Source organism: Suncus etruscus, chromosome 14 (assembly GCF_024139225.1).
Source record: "Suncus etruscus isolate mSunEtr1 chromosome 14, mSunEtr1.pri.cur, whole genome shotgun sequence".
Lineage (NCBI taxonomy): Eukaryota > Metazoa > Chordata > Mammalia > Eulipotyphla > Soricidae > Suncus > Suncus etruscus.
The window spans coordinates 6649305-6669796 of record NC_064861.1 but is presented as its reverse complement, the minus strand read 5'-3'; the positions used below and the strand labels follow the sequence as shown (position 1 = coordinate 6669796).

Sequence of the window (20492 nt, the reverse complement as noted above, 5' to 3'; positions counted from 1 at the left end):
GGTGTTCTTTACATGACTGAAACCCAAACACAGTCATATATGTAATCAAGGTGTATAAATAAAATAAAATATTAAAAAAAATGCAGTGATAATGTCTGATGTGTATATGTCAAAATGGACTCTAAATTTCTTTTTTTTTTAATATAAATTTTTATTTTGATCATAGTGGCTTACATATTGTTGACAATAATATTTTAGGTACATATTTACATAAAATCGGGGGATTCCCATCGCCAAATTGTCCTCCCTACACCCCCGTTTCTGTCCTACCTCCCTTTTCCTTTTCCCTCACCCCAGGGCAGGTAGAATATGTGGTCTCCTCTGTATCTAACCCACTACTTAGTAGACTTGCACCTGTTTGGTCTTGATGCCTCCCTTATTTCCCCCTCTAACTGGAGTCAGGACTAGCTAGTTCAAGTTGCATGGTTTTGTTTGAAGGAGAGAAAAGTAATAAACTGGGATAAGAGTTTAATACCCCAAAATTGGGCGGAGTCCCTCTAAAGGCTCTCATCATCAATTTGGGAGATGGAGAAAAAGAAGGTGAAACACTCCACTAGTACCAAAAGAAGTGTCAAATATCCAGTGAGGGCTCCAGCTATATCGATAAGCACCACACAGAGCCAACAAAACAAGCAAACAAACAAATAGGAAAAAAAAACAAAAACAAAAACAGACAAACAAAAATCACGCCATGGTCTTGAATTGAGAAACATGGCATAGCACATAACGAAAGAGAAGAGAGGAAGAGAAAAAAAAAAGAAAAAAAAAGTATAATTGGGGACTCCACTTTCAATAATTACACCCAGAGAATTCGACCAAAATAGATTGGTAAATCAAAAATAGTAATAACAATAATAAATGAAGGTAATAAATATATTTATATAAAAAGTAACCAAGGTTTTGTGCTTTTTGTATTTTTGTTTTTTCCCTTCTGCCCTGGCACAGTAAATATTGGGGTCATTCGAAAAAGAATTCACTTGGCCTAAGAGATATGGGGTTTCTCCGTCCTTGGAGCATACTGTCATGGGATCAACTCTAGACTTTGCTCAGGATCCTTTACTTTCTCGTTGGTTTTTTTTTTTTTTTTTTTGGTGTGTGGAGGACTTCTGCTCTGTGTTTAGAGGTCTCAGTATCTGCACAGATCCTGGGGTGGGACTTATGATGAAGTCAGTCTTTGTGGTTCTAGAGGTTCTGTTACCTCAGTGTCATTTTAGTCCATCTTCTGTGGTTGGTGATCTATTAAGACCTGCCTGGTTACAATGGATATAGTGGAATAGTCATATTTTTGTAGTAACCCAATTTATCTCATATTGATGGTTTGATTACAGCTCAATACAGATCAAGAAATGTAGATACCTGCAATAATATCTCATTTTCACTTTTATTCTTATAGAAGATAGAAAATGTAAAGTTGTAGCATCAAGAAATATAGATTGGGAGTAGAAAAGCACTTCCTGATAGTTTATGGATTTATAGCATCTTTCTTTTTTTTAATCTCTATTGTGACTGAAGTTCATTACACAGAATTATTTACAGTACATAGTGACAATGAATGAAGGGCTTTCCCACCACCATTGTTGTCCTCCCTCCACTCCTGTTCCCAGCATGTCTCCCATATCTCCCTCCTTAACCTCCCCAGAATACTAGTGTAACTGGTCTCCACTTTACAGCTTGTTGTACGTTGGGTATCTATTCTGTTTGGTGTTCCAGTCTGGTAACTTTTTATTTACACTACATGTTCATATGACTGGTCCTGGTATCATTCTTTTCCCCCTCAATTTATGAGGCTGAATGATTCAAGTTATGCTATTCTGTTGGAGATAAAAAGGTTAAGGAAAAGAGAAGAAAAAATTTGGTATCAACTACTAAAAAAAAATCAGTGAATAATATCCACAAGAGTGAAAAAGAAAAAAAAAGTGGAAGAAAAAAAGAGAAGGAAAATAATATCAAAAAACAAACAAAAAAACTAAAATAAAACAAAAAGTGCTGGAGTGGCAGGATTTGGCGTTACCCCACCTTTTTTTTATATATAATTTTTTATTTTGATCATAGTGGTTTACATGTTGACAATAATATTTTAGTTAAATATTTACATGACATCAGGGGGGAGTCCCATCACCATATTGTCTTCCCTTCACCTCTGTTTATGTCGTATCTCCCATATCCACTTCCTTCACCCCCAGGGCTGCTAGAATATGTGGTCCCCTATGTACCTATCCTACCACCTAGTAGTCTTGCATCTGATTGGTCTAGGTGTCTCCCTATTTTCCCCCTCTAACTGGGAGGTAGGCCTAGCTAATTAAGTTTGCGTGGTTTGGTCTGAAGAAAAGTAGTAAACTGGGGTAAAAGTCTAATACTCCAAAAGTGGGCAGAGTCCTTCTAGAGGTTCTCATCATCGATTTGGGGGGCGTTGGAGAAAAAAAAAATGAAACATTCCATCAGTACAAAACAAAACAAAACAAAACAAAAGTGTCCATTATCCAGTGAGGACTCCAACAATAATGGTAAGCACCACACATGCACAAAACAAAAACAAAAACAAAAAACAAACAAACAAATAAAACAAAGCACCTTTTTTTTTTTTGTATAGGCACAGTAAGTATAGGGGAAGGAAGGAAATTCTCGTGGCCTAAGAAATTCAGGGTTTCTCCACTCTTGAAGCATATTGTCATGGCTCCATACCTTCCCATTGCCATACCCCAGGGCTTGCTTTCTTTCTTTTTCTTTCTTCTTTCTTTCTTTTTCTTTCTTCTTCTTTCTTTCTTTCTTTCTTTCTTTCTTTCTTTTTCTTTCTTTCTTTCTTTCTTTCTTTCTTTCTTTCTTTCTTTCTTTCTTTCTTTCTTTCTTTCTTTCTTTCTTTCTTTCTTTCTTTCTTTATTTATTTATTTCTTCATTCCTTCCTTCCTTCTTTCTTTCTTTCTTTCTTTCTTCTTCTTTCTTCTTTCTTCCTTCTTTTTTCTTTCTTTCTTTCTTTTCTTTCGTTCGTGGTGTCAGGAACCTTTCCTCTCGGTTGTGGATGAGAAAATAAGGCCACTGTAGCAAGCAATCTTGGTATTTGCGCAGGTCCTCGGACAAGGCTTAGGATAGAGTCTTTAAGGTTCTAGAGGTTCTGTTCCAACATTGTTGGTGTGTTCAGTTTTCTGTATGATGTGCTCATGTTTTTGCTTGTTCCCTAAGCCGAAGTCTAGAAAATTATGGTTCCAAAGGTTCTGCTCAGTCTCTGTTGTCAGAATTGGGCCTCTGTACTAAGAAATCTTGATTTTTGTAAGAGACTTGAGTTATAGCCTAGGGTAGAGTTTTCCTTAATGGTCTCAAGGTAAGTTCTGCCCAGTCACGGTTGTCAAAGTCAGTATTCTGTAGTTAGTGCTCTTATTTTTCATAGTTAAATGGATGATATATCTTCTGATTTCCACTTAGTTTTAGGTGATCTTTCAAAAAAAGATACTGAAATCTTATTTCATGAGTTAATTCTTGGCCTCTGAATTGATTTGTGTGTAGCACCAAAGGCAGTGGGCTGATTCTGGAATCACATTGGGTTCTCTAAATGCAGCTCCTATGTACCCACATTTCCACCTCCTCCACAGTCACTCTTCTTAGAGTTAATGAATTTCATTAAATTATTAATAAGCTCATATTTTTATTCACATCCCTCTAATGAAGACAAAGTAGGTTTGGGGAAAAATTTAGGAAGGTGAGTTGAAAATATGTTTAGTCAGGACTTTGTTTTAAACAATGTAATTAAAGCCCAAAACCAACCAAATGAGCTTTTCCATTCCACACTTTAGATTAACTTTACACAGAGCCCAGGACTGACAGCTTCCCCTGGGAATAGGTCTGGTTTATAGCTTTGAAGACAATAAGACCTTTCAAAACTCTCATGGGTCACTTAGGAAATAGATGAAATAGATGGTGTGTGAAGTCAAGTTGAAATTATATATTTAGTGTTAATGTGTAGGGCGAAGCTGAGCACAGTAAAAATGTTTATTTGCATAATAATCATCAAATAGCTTAGGATTCATTACTAAAAATATTATTTCTTACAAATATTTAGTAGAGAGCCAAAGTGGATAAGTTTGAGTGTTTATCAGGTTTCTCTGAAATTAACACTAAAATTTATAATTTCCAGGTTTCAAGTGATGGGGATGATTAGAATTGAGTTTTAAGAATAGTAAATTATTGGGAACATTGTTTTAATTATTGGACATGGCAACAAATATAATGACAAAAACAAGATTTAATGGTTGATTTCTTTTATTTTATTTAAACAACTTTATTACATACATGATTGTGTTTGGGTTTCAGTCATGTAAAGAACACCACCCATCACCAGTGCAACATTCCCATCACCAATGTCCCAAATCTCCCTCCTCCCCACCCAACTTCTGCCTGTACTCTAGACAGGCTTTCTATTTCCCTCATACATTCTCATTATTAGGATAGTTCAAAACGTAGTTATTTCTCTAACTAAACTCATCCCTGTTTGTGCTGAGCTTCATGAGGTGAACTGTTACTTCCAGCTCTTTTCATTTCGTGTCTGAAAGTTATTATTGCAAGAATGTCTTTCATTTTTCTTAAAACCCATAGATGAGTGAGACCATTCTGCATCTCTCTCTCTCTCTCTCTCTCTCTCTCTGACTTATTTCACTCAGCATAATAGATTCCATGTACATCTATGTATAGGAAAATTTCATGACTTCATCTATCCTGACAGCTGCATAATATTCCATTGTGTACATGTACCACAGTTTCTTTAGCCATTCATCTGTTGAAGTGTATCTTAGCTGTTTCCAGAGTCTTGCTATGGTAAATAGTGCTGCAATGAATATAGGTGTAAGGAAGGGATTTTTGTTTTGTATTTTTGTTTTCCTAGGGTATATTCCTAGGAGTGGTATAGTTGGGTCATATGGGAGCTCAATTTCCAGTTTTTGGAGGAATCTTCATATTGATTTCCATAAAGGTTGAACTAGATGGCATTCCCACCAGCAGTGGATAAGAGTTCCTTTCAATCAACATCCACGCCAACACTGCTTGTTCTCATTCTTTGTGATGTGTGCCAATCTCTGTGGTGTGAGGTGGTACCTCATAGTTGTTTTGATTTGCATCTCCCTGATGATTAGTGATGTGGAGCACTTTTTCATGTGTCTTTTGGCCATTTGCATTTCTTCTTTGTCAAAGTGTCTGTCCATTTCTTCTCCCCATTTTTTGATGAGATTAGATGTTTTTTTCTTGTAAATTTCTGTCAGTGCCTTGTATATTTTTGAGATTAGCCCCTTATCTGATGGGTATTGGGTGAATAGTTTCTCCCACTCAGTGGGCGGCTCTTGTATTCTGGGCGCTATTAATTTTGAGGTGCAGAAACTTCTCAGTTTAATATATTCCCATCTGTTAACATCTGCTTTCACTTGCTTGGAGAGTGCAGTTTCTTCCTTGAAGATGCCTTTAGTCTCAATGTCCTGGAGTGTTTTACCTATGTGTTGTTCTATGTATCTTATGGTTTTGGGTCTGATATTGAGGTCATTCATTCATTCATTTGGATTTAACCTTCGTACATGATGTTAGCTGGGGGTCTAAGTTCAATTTTTTGCAAGTCGCTAGCCAGTTGTGCCAACACCACTTGTTGAAGAGGCTTTCTTTGCTCCATTTAGGATTTCTTGCTCCTTTATCAAAAATTAGGTGATTGTATGTCTGGGGAACATTCTCTGAGTATTCAAGCCTATTCCACTGATCTGAGGGCTTGTCTTTATTCCAATACCATGCTGTTTTGATAACTATTGCTTTGTAGTACAGTTTAAAGTTGGGGACAGTAATTCCTCCCATATTCTTTTTCCCAATAATTGCTTTAGCTATTCTAGGCAGTTTATTGTTCCAATTAAATTTCAAAAGTGCCTGATCCACTTCTTTAAAGAATGTCATGGGTATCTTTAGAGGGATCGCATTAAATCTGTACAATGCTTTGGGGAGTATTGCCATTTTAATGATGTTAATCCTGCCAATCTATGAGCAGGGTATGTGCTTCCATTTCAGTATGTCCTCTCTTATTTCTTGGAGCAGAGTTTTATAGTTTTCTTTGTATAGGTCCTTCACATTTTTAGTCAAGTTGATTCCAAGATATTTGAGTTTGTGTGGCACTATTGTGAATCGGGTTGTTTTTTTAATGTCTATTTCTTCTTTATTACTATTGGTGTATAGAAAGGCCATTAATTTTTGTGTGTTAATTTTGTAGCCTGCTACCTTGCTATATGAGTCTATTGTTTCTAGAAGCTTTTTTCCTAGTGACTTTAGGGTTTTCTAGGTAGAGTATCATGTCATCTGCAAACAGCAAGAGCGTGACTTCTTCCTTTTCTATCTGGATTTCCTTGATATCTTTTTTCTTGCCTAATTGCTATAGCAAGTACTTCCAGTGCTATGTTGAATAGGAGTGGTGAGGGAGGACAACCTTGTCTTGTGCCAGAATTTAGAGGAAAGGCTTTTAGTTTATCTTCTTTGAGGACAATATTTGCCTCTGGCTTATGGTCGATGGCCTTAACTATATTGAGAAAGGTTCCTTCCATTCCCATCTTGCTGAGAGTTTTGATCAAGAATGGGTGTTGGACCTTATCAAATGCTTTCTCTGCGTCCATTGATATGATCATGTGATTTCTATTTTTCTTGTTGTTGATGTTGTGTATTATGTTGATAGATTTACGGATGTTAAACCATCCTTGCATTCCTGGGATGAAACCTACTTGATCGTAGTGTATGATCTTCTTAATGAGGCATTGAATCCTATTTGCCAGGATTTTGATGAGGATCTTTGCATCTGTATTCATCAGCGATATTGGTCTGTAATTTTCTTTTTTGGTAGCATCTCTGTCTGGTTTAAGTATCAAGGTGATGTTGGCTTCATAAAAGCTATTTGAAAATGTTTTTGTTTTTTCAATTTCATGAGTCCTGCCAGGATTGGTAGTAGTTCTTCTTGAAAGGTTTGTAAAGAATTCATTAGTAAATCCATGTGGACCTGGACTTTTGTTTTTGGGCAGACATTTGATTACTGTCTTAATTTCGTCAATAGTGATGGATGTGTTTAGATATGCTACATCCTCTTCATTCAACCGTGGAAGACTGTAAGAATCCAAAAATTTATCCATTTCTTCCAGGTTTTCATTTTTAGTGGTATAATGTTTCTCAAAGTAGTTTCTGATTACCCTTTGGATCTCTACCATATCTGTAGTGATCTCTCCTTTTTCATTCCTAATACGAGTTATCAAGTTTCTCTCTCTCTTTCTTTGTTAGTTTTGCCATTGGTCAATCAATCTTGTTTATTTTTTCAAAGAACCAACTTCTGCTTTCGTTGATGTTTTGGATTATTTTTCGGGTTTCCACTTCATTGATTTTTGCTCTCAGCTTTGTTATTTCTTTCTGCCTCCCTATTTTTGGGTCCTTTTGTTGCGTACTTTCTAATTCTATGAGCTGCATCATTAAGTTATTCAGGTATGCCCCTTCTTCTTTCCTCATATGTACTTGCAAAGCTATACATTTTCTTCTCAGTACCGCTTTTGCTGTGTCCCATGGGTTCTGATAGTTTGTGTCTCCATTGTCATTTGTTTTTAGGGAGGTTTTGATTTCCTCTTTGATTTCATCTCAGACCCACTGGTTATTCAGTATTAGGCTGTTTAACTTCCAGGTTTTAAAGTTTTTCTTCTGAGTCCCTTGTAGTTCACATATAATTTCAGGGCCTTGTGGTCAGTGAAGGTAGACTGCAAAATTTCTATCCTCTTGATATTATGGAGGTTTGTTTTATGTGCTAGCATGTAGTCTACCCTGGAGAATGTCCCATGTACATTAGAGAAGAATGTGTATCTAGGCTTATGGGGGTGGAGTGTCTTTATATATCTACTAGGCCTCTTTCTTCCATTTCTCTGTTCAGGTCTAGTATATTCTTGTTGGGTTTCAGTCTGGTTGACCTGTCAAGTGTTGACAATGCCGTGTTGAGGTCTCCCACAATCATGTGTTGTTATTGATATTATTTTTCATATTTGTCAACAATTTTATTAAATATTTTGCTGGCCCCTCATTCGGTGCATATATGTTTAGGAGAGTGATTTCTTCCTGCTGTACGTATCCCTTGATTAATACAAAATATATCTTTGTCCCTTACAACTTTCCTAAGTATAAATTTTGCATCATCTGATATTAGTATGGCCAGTCCAGCTTTTTTATGGGAGTTGTTTTCTTGGATGAATTTCATCTAGCCTTTTATTTTGAGTCTATGTTTGTTCTGAGTACTCAGTTGCATTTCTTGTAGGCAGCAGAAGGTTGGATTGAGCTTATTAATCCATTTAGCCACTCTGTGTCTCTTAACTGGTGCATTTAGTCCATTGACATTGAGAGAAAGAATTGTCCAGGGAGTTAGGGCCATCTTTCTATCGAAGTGTGGTGTGTCTGTCGGTCACTCTTGTCTCAAAGTAGGCCATTCAGTTTTTCTTTTCAGACTGGTTTTGAGTCTAAAGTTTTTGAGCTGTTGTTTCTGTGAAACCATGTATTGTTTCTTCAAACCTGAAAGTGAGTTTTGCTGGGTGCAGTATTCTAGGCGAAGCATTTATTTCATTGAGTTTTGTCACTATGTCCCACCACTGCCTTCTGGCCTTGAGTGTTTCCCGTGACAGGTCTGCAGTAAATCTCAAGGATGTTCCCTTGAATGTAATTTCTCTTTTCGATCTTGCTGCTTTCAGAATTCTGTCTCTATCTATGGGATTTGTCATTGTGACTAGGATGTGTCTTGGGTTTTTTCTTTTTTTCTAGCTTCTCTTCTAGTTGGTACTCTTCGTCATGCAGGATTTGATTGCATGTATTCATTAGCTCTGGTAGTTTCTCTTTAATGATGTTCTTGACCGTTGATTCTTCCTGGAGATTTTCTTCCTGGGTCTCTGGGACTCCAATGGTTCTTAAGTTGTTTCTGTTGAGCTTATCATAGACTTCTATTTTTATCTGTTCCCATTCTTTGAGTAATTTTTCCATTGTTTGATCATTTGCTTTAAGGCTTTTTTCCAATTTCTTCTGCTGTATGGAATTGTTATTCATCTCATCTTCCAGTGTACTAATTCTATCCTCAGCTGTTGTTAACCCGTGGGAAAGCTCAACCATGTTTTTCTTCAATTCATCTAATGAATTTCTAAGACCTGTTATTTGACCTGAAATTTCATTTTGGAGTTTTATGATTTCTATCTTCATATTTTCTTGATACTTATTAGTGTTCTCTTCTATACTTTCTTTGAGTTCTTTGAACATCTTCCATATTTTGACTCTTAACTCCTTATCTGAGAGACTGACTAGTTGGTTGGTCATGTTCAAGTCATCAGAGTTGCCATTGTCATTCTCTATGTCTGGTGCTGGCCTGCATTGTTTTCCCATTGTCACACTTGTATTCTGGGTTTTTCTACATGTTGTGGTTGAATTCATTGGCTAAATGATGTGCACAGCTGGGAATCGAAGCAGAGCAGCCGTACTCCTCTGGCTCCACCCTTTCTGGGCTTGTAAACTCACCTCTAGGGAAAGTTCCAGAGAAGGCGAGCCATCCTCAGATGAGCCACACAGAGGATGAAATCAGGTAGAAAATGGAGCACAGCACAGAAGACAGGCAGATAGGGGTGATGGTATCTGAGTTCCAGCAGAGTTCAGTGGCTTTCCCTTTCTGGGTTTGTAAGCTCAGCTCCAGGGAAGGCGAGCCATATGCAGATGAGCCACACACAGGACGAAATTAGGCCAATAATGGAGCACAGCACAGAAGACAGGCAGATAGGGGTGCTGGCATCTGAGTTCCAGCAGAGTTCAGCAGCTTCCCCTATCTGGGCTTGTAAACTCACCTCCAGGGAAGGCTCCAGGGAAGGATGAGCTGTCCGCAGGTGAGCCACATACAGGATGAAATCAGGCCAAAAATGGAGCATAGCACAGAAGACAGGCAGATAGGGTTGCTGGCATCTGAGTTCCAGCAGAATTTAGCCTCCAGCACATTTTTTAGTGTGATTTTTTTCTTCTTGTTTCAATGGCATTCTTTCCTTAGAAAGAGTGCAACAGCCGTTAGCGAAGCGGAGTGGCCATGCTCTGGTGGAGCCTTTTTCCAGCCCATTCCCAAGAGCATCAGGCAACAGGACAGGAGACAGACACACACAGACAGCACTCACAATTTCTCATGGTCGGGCCCCAATGGGCAGGCGTAGTTTCGTAGATTTTTCCCAGCCTGACATCACAAACAGTGGACCTGGCTTCTGCAAAGTACTGCTTATAGCCGGTTTTCACATTATGAAGCAGTTCCTTGGTGTGCCCGCCCTTGAACGAGCCTCTGGGAGAGCGAGTTTTTTGGAGCATCTTTTCGGCCCACTCCCAAGATGTTCAGGCAACAGGATAGGAGACAGACACACACAGGCAGCACTCACAATTTATCACGGTCGGGCCTCACTGGGCAGGTGTAGTTTCGTAGATTTTCCCAGCCTGACATCATAAACAGGGGACCTGACTTCTCTAAAGTACTGCTTATAGCTGGTTTTCATGTTATGAAGCAGTTCCTTGGTGTGCCTGCCCTTGAATGAGCCTCTGGGAGAGCGAGTTTTCTGGAGCCTCTTTTTGGCCCACTCCCAAGAGCCTCAGGCGACAGGACAGGAGACAGACAGACACAGGCAGCACTCACAATTTCTCATGGTCAGGCCCCCCCACTGGGCAGGTGTAGCTTTGTAGATTTTCCCAGCCTGACATCACAAATAGGGGACCTGACTTCTGCAAAGTACTGCTTAGAGCCGTTTTTCACATTATGAAACAGTTCCTTGGTGTGCCCGCCCTTGAATGAGCCTCTGGGAGAGCAAGTTTTCTGGAGCCTCTTTTTGGCCCACTCCCAAGAGCTTCAGGCGACAGGACAGGAGACAGACACACAGGCAGCACTCACAATTTCTCACAGTCGGGCCCCACTGGGCAGGCGTAGTTTTGTTAATGGTTGATTTCTTTAAAAATATATTAGTCTTGAAGTACTTGTGTCTATTCTGCTAAGATTTATATCCATTTTGCTTCCTTCCTCCCTATTTTTAGGGATTCTAAGAGCAGCAATATTGGCCCCAGGCAGTGTCCTTCTGAGGATTTGATTTATTGTAGTGTTGGGCCACATTCAGTGGAACTCAGGGCCAATGGTACCAGGATCTCACTCAGGGTTAGTTGAACCCTGTGTTCCACCTCTCAGCCACATATCCAAGCCCCCATTTTTTTCCCAGTGCAAGTTTCTTAAAATTTTAGGCAAACAGCAAGATGGATATTATAATAAAATTAAGACATAGCTATTGGATAACAAAGTCTTTACATTTAGAAATGATAGTGAGAGCAGACATTTAATAGGTTGAGCAGTTAAAGGAAAGTCCAGGGGCTGGAGAGATAGTACAGTAGGGAGGGCACTTACCTTGCCTGTGGCTGATCCAGGTTCTATTCCCTGCATCCCTGTGGTCCCCCTGAGCACTGCCAGTAGTATCCTTGAGCAGAGGCCAAGAATAATTTCTGAGTACCACAGGATGTGGTCCCCAAGCCCCCAAATAAAAAAGTAAGTAAAATGAGCTATTTTGTTGACTATGTCTCAATTGCCCTCCTTTTTAATTACCACACTTATGGGTATATACTGCTGAGCATTAGAAATGAAACATTTACTTTTGGGAGATAGCAGAAGTGTGTTGGCTTGCTTACACTAACACCTTGTTCTCACTACTGTTTCAAATAAAGTTAGTTATTTCTTGTGATCCTTACAGCTAAAGGGCCAAGCTGAGACTTTTTTTATTCTAATACAGAAATTTTCACACATTTTCTTTCTACTCATATTTAACAGTGATGAAGCAAACTTGACAAAGTTAAAAACTGCCTCAGTCTTCAGTGAAAATGTAGTTCACAAAAAGGTCATAGGGCTTTTTTTCCGTATAGATATGTATCAGTTATTTACCCCAAATTATTTAGTACTAGATGTGAAGAAATTGTTTGTTTATTATTAAGTCTTGGGTCTATATTTCATTCATAACATTTTGGGAAAATATCTACACATATCAGGAAGATAAGTGTGTAATTTATATGCTTTTAAGAAAAGTATTAAATGCAGAATCCTCATAAACAATGTGAGACTGAAAACAGTGAAATAATAACATTACAGGAAATAAATCATATTATATTTGGTTGCTAAAAAGAAAGAAAATTGTTTCCAGGTGCTCTCAAGGAATTTGAATTTAGTTTTCAGAATTTAGATCGCAATAAAGTACTTCTGAACTTTGTTCTTTTATTACAATCTTAGTGACGTTATCTCAATGTGATTTGATTTGGTCTTTGATAGTGAAATATATTTCTGTATACTTATAAAAAATTGATTCAGTATAGATATACTGTGTAGCCTATATGACATTCAAATTCAAATATTATTATTATATTGATGCTTTTTCATTTTTAAAATCTCCATTTAAAAAGTTAATATTAAGGGCGGAGAAATAGCATGGAGGTAAGGCGTTTGCCTTGCATCAGGACAGTGTTTCGAATCCCGGCATTTTATATGGTCCTCTGAGCCTGCCAGGGGCTATTTCTGAGCATAGAGCCAGGAGTAATCCCCAAGCACTGCCGAGTGTGACCCCAAAAAAAAAAAATTAGAGGCCAGATTGATAGTACAGATCATGTATGCTTATCTTGCATGCAATTGACCTGGTTTCAATCCCTAACTTCCCATATGGTCCCCTGAACACTGCTTGGAGTAACCCATGAGTGCAGAGACAGGAGCAAACTCTGAGCATTGCTGGGTGTGATCCACCCCCAAAGTTAACATTAAAATAGCATTTTGTGAAGTGAACCACAGTATACTAAGCAAAAACAATCTAAAAGCCTTTTAGGTAGTCTTGGTAACTACTTTGGGTTACTTTTGTTCATAAAACTACATTCTATAAACTATTTCTGAATATCTCATTAGTTGAGATAAAACACAAGTGCCCAAAGAGAGCTGGACATCTGCTTAATCTCAAGGAATCTTCAAATTCAGAAATATGGGTTCAAAGAGCAAAATCAGTTAATCTTTAAAACAAAATGTAATGAACCAATAAAGGGACTACAGTTCATGTGGCTGACATCATGCTAAATGTCTTCCAGAAAACAGGCATTTTTTTCCCTCAGTATGATTTTGATGAATTTCCCCTTACAGAATAGACAAAGACTCAATTGATTGAGAAACTGAAAACAATTGATAGCTATGGTATGGCTCTGTTGCCTTGATTGGATTAGAAGAGAGGCTTGAAATGGCATATGGTACTTTCTAGCCCACTTCCTGATTTGAAGGAAAATAATATAGATATTATTTATAGGCAAATAATAGAGATTTTCCACTGTGATATTGAAGCAGATATAAATAAGCAGACTTTTTAAAAATAAAATTTATAATAGTACAGAAATAATTAAATAGAACTAATATATTCTGACAAACTTTTTTGTGTAGGCATAGCAAAAGAAGCACTTCATTTTTTTTTTATTGAAACCACTGTGATTTACAAAGTTCTTTATAGTTGGTTTTTAGATATACAGTACAGTGAATCAGGGCCATTCCCACAACCATTGTTGATCACCCTCCTCTAGTGCTCCCAAAAATGCATCTTCTACCACCCTTTGCTTCTGGCCTGCCAGTATTACAGACCCGTTTTAAGTTTAGATTCTTAAACTTGGCCTCTGGCCTTAGTCTTTCACTTTTTCCTCCTTTCTTAATATTATAGAAAAATGCAATAATATGAGATAAAACAAAATAATCGTGCCCCAAGATTCTATGAACAAGGTGGGAGCCCCTATGTAAAATATAAAAAAGAGGTGGCAGTTTATTATTATTTTTTGCATAGGCACAGCATAAGACAGTAGAAAGGAAGTTAATAAGAAAAGAAAGTTAATAAAAAACAAAAAGGAAAAAGACCTTTAGCTTAAAAACAGGGAGACCCTACCCACAAAGCATCCTGCCATAAGACCAATCACAGACTAAAACATACTAAGTTCTCTAACTCCAAAGTCTTTATGATCCCAGGAAAAGATGATCTTTTCCTGGATCATTGTCGCAGTCAGACTTCTGTAATAGAGATCTTGGTTTTTGCACAGATCCTATGTTGAATTCAGGGTGTCATGGAGCATCTTCTGTTTTCATTTCACTGTTAGGTGGTGATGCAGGGAAACACACCCTGAAAGCAAGTTGTTGATGTTTCCAAGTTGTTAGAGTATCCTATGAACCCACACTAGAGCAAGTTGGTGCCAGGGTAGCCATAGGGCCTTCCCTGGTAGAAGTTCAATTCCCGGTGCTGGTGCAGAAAATGGTGCTCATTCCAGAGATGGAATCTAAGGTTCAGGGGTGAACGGCTGATGTCTAATCAACTGAAGCTTAAGGCGACACTGACAAATGTTCAGGGTGAGAGGGCCCCTACAATATATAATTATACATTCCTAGCCCTATTAGATAAGAACATTTTATATCTAAGATTTTCCATTTTAATGTGTCTATGCAAAAATGAACAATGCTACATGATACTACTGGTGCATATGGAGGTAAAAATAACAAGCTAAAAAATCCCTAGAACCTGTTTCTAACATAAACTCAGAACCCAAGAGAAACTAATCTACTAGAATTTCCTACTAAACAAATCCAATAAAGGGATGGGGAAAACTACATCTATATAAGGAACTACCAATAAGAATTAAACCTATTAAAGAAATACATCTAAGGAAATATACAAAGAAAATTTAAGTCTTTAAGTCTTTTGAAATAGTCTGGGGTGGAAAATAAAATCCAGATCACAGAAGAACTTTATTGGGGGCACAATTGATACCTTGTAATACATCTTTTATAGAAAGCAATGTCAAGGCTCAGGACATATTACCTCTTTTTGGGGGAGCTAACAAAACAAAACTGAAAATCATGGGAGACTTAAGCTGGGCGGTATAATTTCCTCATAAGCTCATCAAAAGTGACAGTCAGGAATTAATTAAAATAAAGGCATGGGGCTGGCGAGGTGCCACTAGGGGTAAGGTGTCTGCCTTGCAAGTGCTAGCCAAGGAAGGACTGCAGTTTGATCCCCCAGCGTCCTATATGGTCCCCCGAAGCCAGGGGCAATTTCTGAGCACTTAACCAGGAGTAACCCCTGAGCATCAAATGGGTGTGCCCCCCCCCCCAAAAAAAAGAAAAGAAAGGAATGACTAGGAGAAGTCAAGTAGTTGAAAACTTGTACCCAGATTTATGGTTTTTTTTGGGGGGAGATGTAGAGGGTTGGGAAGAGGGGCTAGAGGGAAATAGAAGAAAGAGGCAGGTATCATGAAATGGTGATTATTTTTAGTGAGCACTGACAATGAGAAATAGTGCCTAAATATTAAGTTAAAAAAGTACAGAAGAGTATCTGTTGGTGAATGAGTCTTCTGTGGTCTCTGATCATTTGTAAAGGAGCACATTTATGGATGATCTGTGAAGTTCTGTGTTATTGTAATTTTATCATTCTAAAAAGTCTTCTGACTGGTTTCCTTGTAGTATCCTCACTAAGAAACAAGGATAAATTACCCAGGAATAAATTGTTTGCCATTGTTGAATTTTTAGAATTAGTGATTTGCCATTTAGATTCTGCCTACCACAAGGTGGATGTTATTGAGACCTATTAGATTTCAAGGCTTTTAATATTTCAAGATCCACTTCAAGTCTCAAAAGGAGGAAGATCACTTTTGTAAGAAATCTAAAGTTATTTCATATATAAATTCTAGAAATCATTATAACCCCATTTGTATTAAAGAATTCCCAAGAAAACAGTTACTTTCATTTGGGTGATTTTCCCTAGATGTGTATGGGGTTTATTTATTTATTTTTTTGTCCCCCAATTCACAGTACATACCCGGCAAGGGGCCTGTGTTGAGGTGTATATGGGGTGCCTTTACTGTACCTCCTCTTTCTATACAGCCAGTGTAAAGAACACAGCCTGTGGTAAGAATTGGGAGACCTTATTTTATCTTTTATTTATTTTTTTCTTTTCTTCAGGGCAAACTAAAGTTGTTTTTTTTTTTTTGTTTTTTTTTTTAAGTAAAAATTCATTTAAAGGACAAAATTGATTAACATAATAAGGTAAACTAATATAACATAATATAGTGACATAACATAACATATAATATAATTAATATAATAATACATATAAGTCAAAGAAAATTTCTGATTAAAAACACAATTTTCTTTTTTTTCCATAATGGCTTACATATCTTTCACTGTACTATTTTGGGTACATATTCACATTAAATCAGGGGAATACCCATCACCTAATATGTCCTCTTCTCAATCAAAAATCAAATATACTGAAAATAGGCAGAGTCCTGTCTAGAGGCTTCCAACCTCAGTTTGAGAGAGGATGTGAAAAAAGTAATTAAAATACCACAACAATACACACACACACACACACACAAAATATCGAATTAAATAACCGATAAGCACCACAACAATAAAAACAGGCACCACACAATAATCTCGGTTCTAAAATCAAATCATACTCAAGTGCAAAAAAAAAAGAGAAAGACAAAACAAAATAAAATAAAATAATATTGGAGACATCAACCATAATCTCCACACCAAAATAAAGACGTCAAAAACAAATAGATCGAGAGCATAAAAACCGGCTAACCTTTGCAAAAGCTGGCTCCCTGTGTGTGACACCAGGCGGGGAAAATCCGCGAAAGTACACCAACCCAGTGGGGCTCAGCTGTGAAAGACTGTGAGTGTGACCTGTCTATGTCTGTCTACTGTCCTCTTGCGTGAAACTCTTGCGAGTGGGGCAAAAAGAGGCTACGCGGCCGTGCACTCTTTCTAAGGAAAGAACTCCATTGCAACAAGAAGGAAAAATCACACTAAGAACGGCGCTATATCACAGAAGCAAACATTTCTCTCTGGACTGTCTTCTCTGTTGCATGCTCGGGCCTAAGATTTGACCCAGTGTGAGGCTTCATCCACGGAGGACTCCCCTCCCTTAGAGGCAAGTCAGCCCATCCAGAAAGGGAGGAGCCAGAGGAGTGTGCTGCCTACATCATATAGACAATGAATACCACCACAACACGTAGAAAAACCCACAATACAAGTGTGACAATGGGGAAACAACGCAGGCCAGCATCAGACATAGAGAATGAAGATGACAATTCTGAGGACCAGATAATGACTGAACAACTAATCAACCTCTCAGATAAGGACTTTAGACTAGCAATATGGAAGGTGCTCAACAGACTCCAAGAAACCATGGATCGAGTTGAACAGAACACTAATAAGAACCAAGAAAATATGAAGGCAGAAATGACAAAACTCCAAACTGAAATAACATGTCAACTAACAGGACTGAAAAAGTCAGTAAACGAAGTGAATGACAAAATGGATAAGCTCTGGGACAGGGTATCAGAAGCTGAGAATAGACTTGGTGCTGTGGAAGATGAGATACATAACAATTCCATACAGCAGGAGAGATTGGACAAAAAACTTAAAGCAAATGAGCAGACAATGGAAAAATTAGTCAAAGAATGGGAACAGACGAAAATAGAAGTCTATGATAAGATCAACAGAAACAACTTAAGAATCATTGGAGTCCCAGAGACCCAGGAAGAAAATTTCCAGGAAGAATCAATGGTCAAGAACATCATTAAAGAGAAACTTCCAGAGCTAAAGAATATATGTGATCAAATCCTGCATGCCCGAAGAGTACCAACCAAAAGAGACCCCAGAAAAACCACCCCAAGACACATCCTAGTCACAATGACAAATCCCACAGATAGAGACAGAATTCTGAAAACAGCAAGATCAAAAGGGGAAATCATGTTCAAGCAAGCTTCCCTGAGATTTACAGCAGACCTGTCACCAGAAACGCTCAATGCCAGAAAGCAGTGGTGGGATATTGTGACAAGACTGAATGAAATGAATGCTTCACCCAGAATACTATACCCAGCAAAACTCACTTTCCGGTTTGATGGAAGAATACATGGTTTCACAGACAAAAAACAGCTCAGAAACTTCACAGACACAAAACCAGTCTTAAGAGAAAACTGAAAGACCTAATCTAAGACAAGACTACCCAAAAGACACACCAAATTTTGAAATAAAGATGGCGTTAAATCCCAGGACAATTCTTTCTCTCAACGTCAGTGGACTAAATGCACCAGTTAAGAGACACAGAGTGGCTAAATGGATCAAAAAACTCAATCCAACCTTCTGCTGCCTACAAGAAACGCACCTGAATAGTCAGAACAAACATAGACTCAAAATAAAAGGCTGGAGAAAAGTTATCCAAGCAAACAACACCCATAAAAAAGCTGGAGTGGCCATACTAATATCAGATAATGCAAACTTTATACTCAGGAAGGTTGTAAGGGACAAAGACGGACATTTTATATTAATCAAGGGGTACGTAGAGCAGGAAGAATTCACTCTCCTAAACATATATGCACCGAATGAGGGGCCAGCAAAATATTTAATACAACTGTTGACAAATCTGAAAAATAATATCAACAACAACACAATAATTGTGGGGGACCTTAACACGGCTTTGTCAACACTGGACAGGTCAACCAGACTGAAACCCAACAAGAATATACTAGACCTGAGGAGAGAAATGGAAGAAAGAGGCCTAGTGGATACATATAGGACACTCCATCCCCAGAAACCTGGATACACATTCTTCTCCAATGTACATGGGACATTCTCCAGGATAGACTACATGCTGGCACATAAAACATACCTCCATAAGATCAAGAGGATAGAAATTTTGCAGACTACCTTCGCTGACCACAAGGCTCTGAAATTATTTGTGAACTCCAAAGGGACTCAGAAGAAACACTTTAACACCTGGAAGTTAAACAGCCTCATGCTCAATAAGCAGTGGGTCCGAAATGAAATCAAGGAGGAAATAAAAAGGTTCCTGGAAACAAATGACAATAAAGACACAAACTCTCAGAACTTATGGGACACAGCAAAAGCAGTACTGAGAGGAAAATTTATAGCTTTGCAAGCACACATCAGGAAGGAAGAAGGAGCTTACCTGAGTAGCTTAATGACACAGCTAATAGAACTAGAAAATGCTCAACAAAAGGACCCAAGAATAGGAAGACAGAAAGAAATAACAAAGCTGAGAGCAGAAATCAACGAAGTGGAAACTCAAAAAACAATCCGAAAGATCAACGAAAGCAGAAGTTGGTTCTTTGAAAAAATAAACAAGATTGATAGACCACTGGCAAACCTAACAAAGAAAGAGAGAGAGAGAAACTTGATAACTCGTATCAGGAATGAAAAAGGAGAGATCACTACTGATATGACAGAGATTCAAAGGGTAATCAGAAACTACTTTGAAAAACTCTACGCCACTAAAAATGAGAACCTGGAAGAAATGGATAAATTCTTGGACTCTTATAATCTTCCACGGTTGAAGGAAGAGGATGTAGCATATCTAAACACCCCCATCACCATTGATGAAATTAAAACAGTAATCAAATGTCTGCCGAAAAACAAAACCCCAGGTCCAGATGGATTCACTAATGAATTCTATCAAACTTTCCAAGAGGAACTACTGCCAATCTTGGCAAGACTCTTTCATGAAATTGAACAAACAGAAACACTTCCAAATAGCTTTTATGAAGCCAACATCACCTTGATACCTAAACCAGACAGAGACGCTACCAAAAAAGAAAATTACAGACCAATATCACTGATGAATGCAGATGCAAAGATCCTCAACAAAATACTGGCAAATAGGATTCAATGCCTCGTTAAGAAGATCATCCACTACGATCAAGTAGGTTTCATCCCAGGAATGCAAGGCTGGTTTAACATCCGTAAATCTATCAACATAATACACAACATCAATAACAAGAAAAATAAAAACCACATGATCATATCAATAGATGCAGAGAAAGCATTTGATAAGGTCAACACCCATTCAAAACTCTCAGCAAGATGGGAATGGAGGGAACCTTTCTCAATATAGTGAAGGCCATCTACCACAAGCCAGTGGCAAATATTATCCTCAATGGAGAAAAACTGAAAGCCTTCCCTCTAAATTCTGGCACAAGACAAGGCTGTCCTCTCTCACCACTCCTATTCAACATAGCACTGGAAGTACTTGCTATAGCGATTAGGCAAGAAAAGGATATCAAGGGAATCCAGATAGGAAAGGAAGAAGTCAAGCTCTCACTGTTTGCAGATGACATGATACTCTACTTAGAAAACCCTAAAGACTCTATCAAAAAGCTTCTAGAAACAATAGACTCATATAGCAAGGTGGCAGGCTACAAAATTAACACACAAAAATCAATGGCCTTTCTATATACCAATAGTAATAAGGATGAAATGGACATTAAGAAAACAACCCCATTCACAATAGTACCACACAAACAACTCAAATATCTTGGAATCAACTTGACTAAATATGTGAAGGACCTATACAAAGAAAACTATAAAACTCTGCTCCAAGAAATAAGAGAGGACACACGGAAAT

At 38.0% G+C, this 20492-nt stretch overlaps 1 protein-coding gene and 1 non-coding gene across 2 annotated transcripts in view; one reads left to right on the top strand and one right to left on the bottom strand.

Moving 5' to 3' along the window:
- COL25A1 (collagen type XXV alpha 1 chain) overlaps nucleotides 1–20492 on the top strand; it is a 554610-nt gene that overhangs the window by 100461 nt on the left and 433657 nt on the right. The gene's annotated exons all lie outside the window — the stretch shown is intronic.
- Nucleotides 15849–15981, bottom strand: LOC126028777 (small nucleolar RNA SNORA51). Its single transcript, XR_007502491.1, has one exon. It is a non-coding gene; the product is annotated as a small nucleolar RNA SNORA51 (small nucleolar RNA).